Source organism: Mauremys reevesii, linkage group 12 (assembly GCF_016161935.1).
Source record: "Mauremys reevesii isolate NIE-2019 linkage group 12, ASM1616193v1, whole genome shotgun sequence".
NCBI classification, from domain to species: Eukaryota; Metazoa; Chordata; order Testudines; family Geoemydidae; genus Mauremys; species Mauremys reevesii.
Genome location: NC_052634.1, coordinates 31,645,806 through 31,654,662, shown reverse-complemented (window position 1 = coordinate 31,654,662; position 8,857 = coordinate 31,645,806). Strand labels below are relative to the sequence as shown.

The 8,857-nt window shown below is 49.6% G+C and overlaps 2 non-coding genes across 2 annotated transcripts; one reads left to right on the top strand and one right to left on the bottom strand.

Annotated features, from left to right (window-relative positions):
• The first annotated feature begins 3,377 nt into the window (after positions 1 to 3,377).
• TRNAS-GCU lies at positions 3,378 to 3,459 on the top strand. The gene has a single exon. It is a non-coding gene; the product is annotated as a tRNA-Ser (tRNA).
• Positions 3,460 to 5,360: 1,901 nt separating this feature from the next.
• Positions 5,361 to 5,434, bottom strand: TRNAT-AGU. Its single transcript has one exon. It is a non-coding gene; the product is annotated as a tRNA-Thr (tRNA).
• Positions 5,435 to 8,857: the final 3,423 nt, after the last annotated feature.

Below are 8,857 nucleotides of genomic sequence, written 5' to 3'. Positions count from 1 at the left end.
ACCTTTGAACTAAAGGCCTGGGGTTAACAGCCTAAGGCTGTCTCCTACTGTAACACTATTTAATAGCGGCCCACCCAGTGCTGGTGACAGTTCCATTGCTAGGTGTTAGCACATTTTAGTTACTGTCAAAATTTAAAAGTTTCTATACGCTTAAAGGAAATGATTTTTTTTATTTGCTTATATATGGCATGAATAAATACAGGTTTACACATCCTAGCATGAAAATGTATTTTATATGACAGAGAAAATCATGCATCAAATTGTGCATCAAAATCATGTGATGAGCTACAAATGCAACAAAAATAAGGTATTCAATGGTTTAACATATGGAGCTGGGGTGGGGCTGGGGTGCACCGAAGACACATCTTGCCTGGGACACCACTTAGTCTAGGGGAGGCCCTGTCAGGGAAAGCAGGAGTTAGTCTCACATGCCTATTTCCAGGCTGTTATCTGTGGGCACCTGCTCTGGGGAGAGATCGTGGCTGCCCAGACTCAGGGCTGGAACAGGCCCCGGATTGAGGGGGTGGCTGCAGGGTTTGCAGCGCTCTGATGTCTCAGACAATGTGTCTCCCCAAAGCCTCGGATCTGCATCCCCAGAAGGCTCCTGCGCTGCCTCCGCTCCTCTCACAGTCTATAGCAAGGAGCAGCAGCAAGGGTCAGGGATGAGCCATAGGCACTAGGTGGGGGGCAGAGGCTTCAGGACTAAACCCAGCACCCAGAGCAGAGGGGGTATGAGGCTTTTTCTCTCTCCTTAGCCACGTGCTATAGCGCCGAGAGCTCTGTGAAATGCCTCCCCGCCCACAGCCTGGGGAAGGGGAAGGAGTCTCAGGTTCTAGGGTGATTTGAATGAGGATCACTGGACCCTAGAACCATTCACTGCCTTTTCCCAGAGAAACCTGTGATGCCCAGAACGGGGCTGAGATAAATGCTGACAGGAGCCAGGATTTGCTCCCCTGGAATAGCAGCAGGATTGGGCAGCTGGAAATCTCCCCAAAGGAGCTGAAGCCTTGATGGGTCAGACACAGATGTCCCAGGTACTGCATGGGAGGTTTAGGTTTGTTTCTGGACAATAGCAGTGAGAGTCTTATTGTCTCAACGTTTCAGTAGAAAAATTCAGACCCAAACTGTCTGTGGCGGGGAGGTCGATAGCGGTTTCTTTGGGTTTGATTTAGTTTGTTTTCTCTTTCTCATTGTGAAAGCCCTGGATCATTTTGATGGGAACAATGTTTGCACAAGGCCAAGGAAAAATAAGAAAAGTTAAACATCTGCATTGGAGTGAGGGGGTCTCTGTGGGCCAGGGCAGGGGTGGAGATTTTCATGGGGAGGAGGTTAAGGGATGAATTAGACACTTTTGCGGGAACACAGGGGGATGTTTTGCAGTTTAATTTTTCCAAAGGGAAACCTCCCCACTCTCCCTGTGCTGCTGCCCAGCTCAGACCCCACTGACACCCCTGTGACGAAGTGGGAATTTTCAGAATGTTTTGCATATTGTGCATGCCTCAGTTTCCCCTATTTGTTGCATGATTATCTACGTCAGAGGTCCAAAACGCAGGGTGCATCCCGCCAGGTGGAATGAAGTAACACTCAGGGGAATGGACCTGGGGCCCAGGCCAGCCCCCAGAGTGTGTGGGGAGGGAGCACCCTCCAGCTCCGCTCCTGGCTGTAGCCCCAGCTGCTGGCCCTGGCTGCTGGCCTGGCTCCCAGGGCTCCACTCCCAGCCCTACACCTGTGGCTCTGCTGCCGGTCTCTGCCCCCACCCCCAGCTCTGGCCCCTGCCTCAGCCCCCTTACCCCTGTCTGCGTCCCTTCCCCCACAGCTGTGGCCCCATTCCCAGGTGTGGCTCATGGGGGGGCCTGACCCTCAAAAAGTTTTGGGACCACTGATCTCGGTGCTGGGACAAGGGTGTTTACTCTGCGGAGACCCCCAAAGGGCAGGTGTGGCTGCTGTCCAGCTGCCTGGGCCCAGACAATGGCCACAAATTCTGTCTCCTAGCAACTGCTGGCCGGGGCGCACCTGCTGCAAGACACCAGCTGGCTGGGATGAGTTGGAGAACAAAGAACGAGATGGAGGCCAGGTGAGCAGGTTACCGGGGAAACAGAACAAAGGACAGAAGAGGGGAAAGGGCCTGGCTGAGTTGGGCTGTTGGAAGCAAGGAGTCTGCTGGGTTGGGGACTCGACGGGAGAGCCCAGGCTCTGAGTTCGGGGTCCCCCCAAGATGGACGTTGCTGAATCTTCCTGCTTCCTGTGCGAACACAGAACTTTCCCAGTCTGGATTCCAGACCACTAATACAGCGCTGGCTGAGAGTCACTGGTGATTGTGTAAGTTGGGGGTGCATGGCTCCTTTGGGGGCGGGGGGGGCGTACGGCTTTCCCAGGGGTCCTGCTAAGGTGACTCACTACAGGAAGCTCCTGGCATGGAACAGGGGGGCTGAAAGGTCCAAGGTCAGTCCCAGGACGTGCGGAAGGCAAGGAGGTTTCCCCCAGTGACAGCGTCCCCTGGGCGGTGTCACACTGATGAGGGCTCTGCCTGGGTTTGGTTCAGAGCTGTTCCAGAGCACTGAGCCTGGGTCAGCCCCCCAGCATGTGACCTGCAGGCTCCACTCTGGCAAAGCTCCCTGTCCCTGGGCTTTGGCATCACTAGCCCCTGCTTGGTGACTAGGGGTCAGTTTAGGGGAGTGATTCCCAAAATGTGGGACATGCCTCCTAGGGGGGCACAGAGGAATGTTCATGGGGGCACCTCAGGGTTGAGCCAGCCCCCATGGAGGGCACGGAGGGAGCAACACTCAGCCCCACTCTGTCCCAGCTCTTCGCCCACCCTACCCTCAGCCTGAGCCTGAGCCCCCGGCCCAGCCGCGACCCCCTTCCCTGTGTCTGCACCCCTCTCCCCAGCAAGCCACAGCCCCACTCCCAGCCCTGGTTCTCGACCGCAGCTTCCGGGGGGCCTTGGCCATGGCTAAGAGGGCACAGTGTGAAAAGTTTGTGAAAAGTCGGTCCTCAATTGCTTCTATGCAGTCCAATAAAAGCTATTCCTCACCCACCTACCCGCTATCAGGACCGACTAGGTATGTTCTGCTGCCCTTCACTCATGCAGGAAGGATAACAACATTTCATTCCACTCAATCCTAAAGTGATTTGTAGCCCGCCACCAGCCAAAACTGGTCATTTTGGGAAAGTGGCTCCATCATGCTGCATAGCTAGGCAGAGTAGGTGTGTCTGTGCAAACACGGTCTGTTCCTGAAGTCTTTCCCCCAGCTCCTCACTAGATGTGAGGGGGGAGCTCATTCAACCCCTGCGTCCACTTAGTGTTTCAAAACTCCTTATTGTCCCTATCTCTGCTGGCCTTAGATTTCTCCTCCTGTCTATCTTTTAGCAGTTCTGATGAGGTGGCCGAGTGGTTAAGGTGATGGACTGCTAATCCATTGTGCTCTGCACGCATGGGTTCAAATCCCATCCTCATCGGACACATTTAGTCTTCATCCCTCGTTTATAGACAACCATCTCCCCCATTGGTACAATAACAAACCCAACAACGTTGCTTCTTGCAAACAAAAACCTTCTCAGGAACTCAGAACTCCCTTGCTTTAGATTAAATGTCTAAATCCCAGATTTCTTAAAAAAAAAAGAATTCTCTAGTCCTGTATTTCTTAGTTTTTATCTCAAAAGGTAACATCCTCATCATCTCCCCCAAACACCCTGGGACCTGCTGAAATAATTAAAATACCCCCATCCTGAGCAAGGCCAGAACAGTGAACCAGAGCTAGTGTCTAGGCCAAGCTGTTCTGAAGGAGGCAACTCCAACATTTTCTCCCTGCTTCCCTTGGCAAGGTCTGACTGAGAAAACAAAATCCCCCAGACTGAAAATTTTCTGCTGAAACACCAATACTAGTCTGGTTGGGGACTTTGATATGAATGTATTATTATATTATTATTATTATTATTCTCTTCTGATTTATCTCAGTTCAGTGTTTGTCCTCCGGATGTGTTTACAGATATTGAGTTGTGGGGGAGAGAGGCCAATTCATAATGTCTCTACCCCCCTTTCATAGTGTCTTCCAACTTGCTAGGAAGCTCCTTTGCTGTGATGTGAGTCAAGCAGTGTCCATTGTCGCTGTGCTATCTCAGAGAAGTCTGCATTGTACACGGTTCCTGGGATGGTCCTTGGGAGTGTGGATCCCTTCAATGGGCCAGCAGCAAGTCCGGCTCCTCCCTTGTCGCACCTGAAAGTCTGGTGGGGGGCATTTCCCCACCTCATAACATATCTCAGTAACACACACCAAGCAAAACTTCATAACTTCCCAACCAATCCGAGCACACACAATCCAACAAGATATTAATGTTCAACAGATCAAGATTTTTGAAATGATACCTCACAAGGCAGACTTTGTACAAACCGTGTCATCATTATATGAGAGTGGTGAATATGGGGCTTCCAAGGCGCTGCTTTGAGTAGAGTGTGCCACACCTGGGCTTCCATTGCAATGGAGACGTACCCTTAGAGTCCATCTCTCCTGGGATAAATGTGGCAGCAAGGCTGGCCTGGGTCATCTGACTTGGGCTCATGGAGCTAAAGCTGAGGGGCTAAAAACTGTGGTGCAGATATTTGTGTTCACACTGAAGCCTGGGTGATCTCCAGGGCCTGCAGACATCAAACAATGAGGAATTCTGCACACAGAGAGGACCCTGCTAGTGGAAAATGCCTTTGGAAAAGCCCCTTCTGTCACCAGCTGTGGTCGTACAGTGCTCAGTGCTCTGCATTGTGGCCTCAAGAGCCATGGATGCAAGTTGAGTTACGATGACCTTTTCCTTGTCTCCATGTTTCTTAGGTGCCTCCTTCCAACACTTTCAGAAAAAATGACTGGTTTCTTTTGGAAGCATCTGCACTGCAAGGCAAAGGCATCTTCTCTGCTTCCTCAAAAGATTGACCAAAAGGTGGGAAGAGCAGACACATTTGGCAAGGCACCACTGGGTGCTGCATCCCTAACCTCCACTTTACCTGGCAGGTGCCTGGCCCAGCTTAGCCACAGTGCTGCTCTCTGGGACTTTTCTCCCAGCTGCTCCATTTCTCATCACTGACAATCAAAAGGAAGGTGACATGACCTCTGTGTGTGGACATCCCCAGCAAATCACAATGACGTGTGGCACAGGCTCTTGTGTTGCAGCAATTGCAGTCGAAGCAACCGCCATGCCAATGCCAGTCACAGCAGCCTTTTCATCAACTCCAGGCTTGTGATTTGATTCTTTCCAATGCTTCTCTCCAAAGAAGCCTTTTCCTTAGCAAGCAATTACTTGGATACCAAGGGAGGTCTCTTCTGTTTCCTAGAAAGACTAATGTGAGTAGAGGAGACAAAAGCCATGCAACAAGGCACCACTGGGAGTTGAACCCAGGATCTCCTGTTTACTAGACAGGTGCTTTAGCCAGCTAAGCCATGGTGCCTGCCTTGCAAAAGGGTTTACAACTGTTCCATTTGATGGTTCAGGATAACACCTGCAAATTCCAAAGTACAGACGTTCCCCATTTCCCTCAAGACTTGCAGACCTTGAGGTGTCTGGCTCTCCGTGCACAGCAAGCCACAGCTGAGTTGACAGAGGGCTTCTAACATGTGCTTCTCCCACCAGCCACTGTGATCATATAGGGATTAGTGATCTGTGTTTCAGTCGCAGCAACCTCGGCTCAGTTCTGAGTCATGGTAACCTTTCCTTCAGCTCTAGATTTCTCATTTGCTGCTTTCCAAGTGTGGTGGGGTGGCTGCCCCAAACAAGCAGAAGAAAGATTAAGGCAGCCTTGCAGAGGCTGTGCAGAACCCAGCCTATCAGGAAAGGGCTTATTGGGAGAGCCAATCAGGAGAAGGCTTGCTGGAGCAGCCCATATATAAAGGGCTGCTCAGCACAGGAAGAGTCAGTCACTCCTTGGAAATTGAGGAAGGAGGATTGGCTGCCCTGAAGGAAGGGCACCATGATCAGAGTAGTGCTGGGTGGGTAAGGGGAGCATGAGTGACCTCCTGGCCGACTACTGCCAGACTGAGGCCCTGATACAAAGGCGGAGGAAGGTGCTAGGTCTGTGGGGAAGTGGTCCAGGGAAACAGATGGCGGGGTTGGAGGTGCACCCTTTGCCTCAGTCGCTGCTGACACAGGTGGCTACACCCTGGACTGCAGCTGGCCACTGAGGCAAGTGTCTGGGCAGAGGACAGCTGCCCCCTGGAAGGAGGGAGACAACTGAGTGGGGCACAGCCAGAGGGCTGTGTCCATAAGAGGACTTTGAAGTCCTGAGAGCGACATGGGTCCTAATGATAGAACAGATGGCAGCCAGACGCCACTAGATGAAGGCGCACCAGGGGACCAGAGCTAATTGCCAGGACGGCCAACAGAAGGCACTGCAGTGAGGCATGCCCCATGGCACCAAGACTTAGCCGCAAGGAAGGCTTTCTCTGTCTTGAACTACTACTTAGAAGGATTCTGCTGACAGGTCTTTTCTTTTATGAAAAGAGATACAGAAAAGGAGCCAACAGAGACATTAGGTTCAGCAAGGAAGAACTGGCAGGCCAAGCCAGGATTTCCTGGTTACTAGGAAGGCTCTTCAGCCAGCTCTTCCCAAAGACCACTATCCAGAGGCCTTTAACAGCCACTGCAGATGTTCATCGACAAAGAGATGCCAAAATAGAGTTCTCCACTGCCTGCAGCCATCACACTACCAGGAGTTATGTGCACAGAGAGGCCCCTGCTGGTGGAAAAAGGCTTTGGTAGAGACTCTTCTGACACCAGCCATGGTCATATAGCATTTAGCACTCTGTGTTGTGGCTTCAGCATCCACAGATGCAAGTTCAGTTAGGGGATGTTTTCTTGTCTCCACATTTGTCTAATGGCTCCTTTCAACACTTGTCACCAAAAGACCTGTTTCTTTTGCAAGCAATGTACAGCTAGGCAGAGGCAATCTTCTTCATTTCCTCAAAAGATCACTAAGCTGCGGGAGAGGAGACGCAGTCAGCCAGGCACCACTGGGTGCTGCATGCTGAATCTCCTCTTTATTCAGCAGATGTCTGTGAAGGACATAATCTACACAGTGTAGAGGTCAAGAATAGGAGTTTATTACACACAGCGCTGGCGGAGTGTCACCTTGCATATTAGGCTCAGAGACACTGTCAGTCAATTGATTACAATAGAATATATAGATTTTCCATGGGCAGGGTAAAGTGACGGGGTAGGCAGTTCCACACCCCAGGATAGGTTCTGCACCAAGACAAGATAGCACAGTAGCCAATGGCTAACAGGTTACATAATGTCTCCACCCATGGTCTCAAGTTAGCAAGTTAACATTTAATGAATAATTTGATAAAATGTGAGTAGTATAAAATATCTATGTTGAATTCTGATTTGAGGTCCATAGGAAAGGAGCAACTCTTTTGATTGTCCAACAGGTACATTCCTAGGGGTTAAAGCAAAGAACCAGTGAAAGCATATGGCAATAAAGATTGTTTTCTGTGTGTCTAAAGGCAAGGCATTGGTCTCTTGGGAGGGAAGTGGAAAGATGCCATATCTTATACTGACATGTGCCTACTTCTCAAACTCAAGATTGGATCTGTGGGAAGAACGTCTCTCTACAGAAGAGATTAACAGAAAAGGAAAAGGGATTCTTTGCTCAATTTGCAACTCTGAATAAGACACAATTATTTACTTAGCTCCAACACCTGGCAATTTGCTGACCAGGCCTATCTTAGCAAGCAAGGCTTTCTGTTTACCCTAGCTTTCTCTTAGCTGATCACTATTTGCTAGGCCTCTGGTCCCTTGACCATACTCTGGACTTTGGCTCTGGAAAAGAGCTGGCACAATCAATAGATCAGGTTGTTATATAATCTGCACATGGATTTGAACCCTTCACATCCAGTAATGGCAAAGTCCTTGGTTCCGGCTTGTAGCAGTGATGGAATAAATTGCAGGTTGAAATCAAGTCTCTGGAGTACATCCACACCTGGGATGGGTCATTCAGTCCTTTGTACAGAGCTTCACTTTGTAGCAAAGTCCCTCCAGGGGTATTAAGCAGGATTGAAGACAAGATGGAGATGAGGCATCAGCCTTTTATAGTCTCTTGCCATGTGGTTTTTGCTTTCTTTGTCCCAAGGACACTCTATCCAGCACATGGCATAGAAAAACTTTAAAGTTCTGTCCATAGGGCAGATCCCTGCATACCTTGCTGAGTCACAAGGCATATCTGACTTCTCTCAATGGGTCAGTTGTATAGCTGATGGTCCTTAATGAGCCATCAAGCAGGCTAGGCAGAATTGACACCAATTTGTCTGGCTGGAGTATTCCCCGGAAGCAGAGCACAAGTTTGAAATACGGGCAGCATAGAGCCAATATTCATAACGTCAACTACAAAAATGATACACATCCAGAGATAGCATAATTCTAATCAGCCAATCATAACCTCTCCATAGACCCATTACACGACAACCTTTCTATAATATTGGCTGCAAATATAGAACAGTGGTCGCAACGGTGAGCTATACAGTTACAGATTATGTCAATAACGTCACAGGAGATGGCACGGCATCAGTGAGACTGATACTGGAATACTGCCTCCAGTTTTGGTGTCCTCATTTGAAAAGGATGTTGTGAAATTGGAGCTGGGTCAGCAAAGAGCCACCAAATGTTGTGAGGGCTGGAGAAAAATGCCTTCTAGGGAGCTATTGAACAAGCTCAACCTGTTTAGCTTATCAAAAGAAGATTGAAAGGTGACTTCATTGAAGTGTTGAAGGGCCTTACTGGAGAGAAAAGATTGGCTATTAAAGGGCTCTTTAATGTAGCAGAGAAAAGCATAACAAGCCCCAATGGCTGGATGGTGAAAAGAGACAAATTCATATTA